Source organism: Otolemur garnettii, unplaced genomic scaffold, assembly GCF_000181295.1.
Source record: "Otolemur garnettii isolate 467f Iridium unplaced genomic scaffold, OtoGar3 scaffold00312, whole genome shotgun sequence".
NCBI classification, from domain to species: domain Eukaryota; kingdom Metazoa; phylum Chordata; class Mammalia; order Primates; family Galagidae; genus Otolemur; species Otolemur garnettii.
The window spans coordinates 315157-318556 of record NW_003852707.1 but is presented as its reverse complement, the minus strand read 5'-3'; the positions used below and the strand labels follow the sequence as shown (position 1 = coordinate 318556).

The following is a 3400-nucleotide window of genomic DNA, read 5'->3' as shown; positions in this document are numbered from 1 at the left end:
TGAGCCACAGGCGCCAAGCCTCTGTTTGGTTTCTTAATTGATTTGTGGGAGTTCCTTGTGCAATCTAGATTTTAGTCCCTTTTAGTTTGGGACATTGAAAACTCTTTCCCCAATACATCATCTATTATTTTTGCCCAGGATGACCTTGATTTAACAGAAATCCTCAGTTTTTATATAATCAAATTAATTTTTAAAATAATTAGTGGGCTTTTTGAGTCCTAAGAAGCTCCTCCCCAGTTGAAGTCATGTAGGCCTTCCATAAATGATAGGGTAAGTTTGTCAAATTCTTAAAAAAAAAAAAAAAATTAGATGTTTAATGTCTTAAAAAATTTTTGATCTGTTGCTTGTTTAGTGACTCAATAAAGAAGAGCTCAGAATTTTTATGTGTGGGGCTGAATTGTTTTATGGTAAATAGTGAACTATCTCAAAGAGTGAAAGCAAAGTTTGTATTTCTGGACTGAAAAGTGAATACAGTGGGAGCCCCATGGAAAGGACAGAGACTTTATGAAAATGAGAGGAGATGTGGAGGCTCGATCCATGGCAAGCAAACGTGTGTACTTGCTCAGTGGAGGAGATAGAAGACGTGAAAATAATTTGATGCTGATAAACCACTTTGCTGCTGCCAAAGGACATACAACATTGTGGAAAAGATTGCATTTTTTTCCCCTAGAAAGTTTGAATATCTTTTGAACCTGAACTTTTACATGTATAACCCCCCATTCCCCCACCACACCTCATGTTCCCATCAGTCTTATGGTTCAGCCACCCACTTCAGCTCACACAATCTTAATTTAGTCCGGGTGGACTGCAGCTATATCCTTTTAGGAAAGGAATTCAGTTTGGCGTATAGGTTGAGGATTAGTCCTCTGTCTTCTCATTCCTCATTTGAAATGCCTCCATTTAATTGTCCAGCAAATAGGGTGGCTCAGTGAGTAGGGCACCAGCCCCATATACCAAGGGTGGTGGCGGGTTCGAACCCGGCCCCTGCCAACCTGCAACAAAAAATAGCCAGGCATTGTAGCAGACACCTGTAGTCCCAGTTACTTGGGAGGCTGTGGCAAGAGAATCGCCTAAGCCCAGGAGTTAGAGGTTGCTGTGAGCTATGACATCATGGAACTCTACCGAGGGCCATAAAGTGAGACTTTGTCTCTAAAAAAAGAAAAAATTGTCCAGCAAAGAAGGCCATTTTTGTCCTAGTATGAACAACTGAGAGCTTTAGATGTTTTTTCACAGCTCCACTGGACTTTGTAGTATACAGAGTGCAATCTTTAGAGTTTCAATCCTAGCTATGTAGTAACAACATAATAGGAGTAGCTAACGTTTATTAGATGTTTACGTTTACTGTGTATCGAGCATGGATGTCTCATTTCACGACTGTGTGACCTGAGAGCCCCAGCTCTTCACATGTGACTGCATTGTATTAGCATAGTTCTGATGATGAAGGTCGGGGAGTGTTTCCCCATTTTGTTGAAACAGGCAAAATCTTGTCAACAATTCCCTAGCTATTTAGAGGAGCTATAATTAAAATCCAGCTTTCTAGGCTTTTCGAAAACTCTGCCACAATTAGCTTGATCATATCAAACTCCCAGTGCTTGGTAGCTGGTAGTCAGTCATGTCTGGGTAGTGTCCAAATTAATGCCACCTCTAAATTTGCGTTGTTGACTACAGCTTGAAACAATTGGCCCACTCCCTAATGACTTCAGTCTTTCTGTTGTACATGCTTCACTAATTCCTGCATTTTCTCTGTATTTCCCAAGAAGTTATTTCCCTTGGTACTTGAAGTACTACTGATTGGCTCATTGGATCTTAACTTGGTTCCTTTATGAGGAAGAGTTTTCTCCCATCTACAATAAGCTGGCTTTGGAAAGGAGAAACATATTGTCCTTTAGGAAAGAAACCAGAGGCTTGGCGCCTGTAGCACAGTGGTTACAACGCCAGCCACATAGACCGAGCGTGGTGGGTTCAAATCTGGCCCAGGTCAGCTAAACCACAGTGACAACTATAACAAAAAAAATAGCCAGGTGTTGTGGTGAGCACCTGTAGTCCCAGGTACTCCGGAGGCTGAGGCAAGAGAGTAGCTTAAGCCCAAGAGTTTGAGGTTGCTGTGAGCTGTGACGCCATGGTGCTCTACCGAGGGTGACATAGTGAGACTCTGTCTCTAAAAAAAAAAAAGGAAAGAAACCAGATACTGGATATTGCAGATTTCCCCTGCAGGTTGCTAGAATAGCCTTCCTGGAACCTAATAGCTCTTTGGCCACCACCTGGCCCCTTATCCTATGTGTGCCCCTGAGTCTCTGCACAGTAAGACAAGGCAGGGTTATAAGCAGGTACTCAGTGGCAGGGTCATAAGCAGGTACTCAGTGCCAGCTTACAAATACTCTTGCATTACTGGTTTGGGTTTTAAATGCCCTTTGCCTTCTCTTTCTCATTTTCCCTCACTTTTTTTGGGTCCTCTCAATTAAGGAAATGTTTATTGAACATTAAAGTCCCAGGCACTATTCTTGCTAGGCATGGAGATGAGATGAGTTTACAGTCTTTTCCTCCAAAGAGCTCAAGTAACTTAGAACCAGCCTCGTTTGATCGAGTTTTGCTCCACTCTCAGGGATCACGGAAGGAATGTTGAGCCGGGGAAGCAGCCGCTTTAAAATTGTTCTCTGGGAGGATGAATCTGATAGTGGTGCGTGGACGGGAGGTGTTGTGGCTGTGGCGATCGTGTGCTCTTCCTCAGGTGCCTGGATAGATTAGAACACTGGGTGACCAAGTATGGCTGTAATTTTGAGGGAGGATACCCAGGAAAAGTAAAGTCTAAAAATAAAAAACAAAGACCTCTCAGAGAAGCCCAAGGACATTCCTGCAAGTTCCTTTCTTTGGTAGCCCAGCCCTTAAGAATTTGTAAAACTTAGTTCCTGGGTCCTTGAAACTAACACTTGCTGCTTGCTTCTGCCTCTGTAAACCCTGCACGTGATTTGATACCTCCAATGAGAAATAATGTGGTAATTCCTTTGTCTGTCTACTTGTGAGTCCAGTAAAAGGACAGGGACAGCTGATGGGGGGGCTCATTACTTTAAGGCTGATGGCCTACTCAGTTTCCCCGCTGGCAAATAAAATTCCTTCCCCTGTAATCTTTGGTGAGAGTCTGTTGGTTTCAATTGCCAGGTCTTGCAACAATTTCTTTTCTTTTCTTTTTTTTCTGAGACAGACTCTCACTATGTTGCCCTTAGTAGAGTGCTGAGGCATCACAGCTCACAGCAACCTCAAACTCTTAGGCTTAAGTGATTGTCTTGCCTCAGCCTCCCAAGTAGCTGGGACTACTGGTGCTCACCACTACACCTGGCTTTTTTGTTGTTGTTGCAGTTGTCATTGTTTAGCTGGCCTGGGCCGGGTTTGAACCCACCAGACT

General features: G+C 43.2%; 1 protein-coding gene across 2 annotated transcripts in view; it reads left to right on the top strand.

Moving 5' to 3' along the window:
- Window positions 1-3400, top strand: part of MTR (5-methyltetrahydrofolate-homocysteine methyltransferase) — a 114188-nt gene that overhangs the window by 5126 nt on the left and 105662 nt on the right. The gene's annotated exons all lie outside the window — the stretch shown is intronic.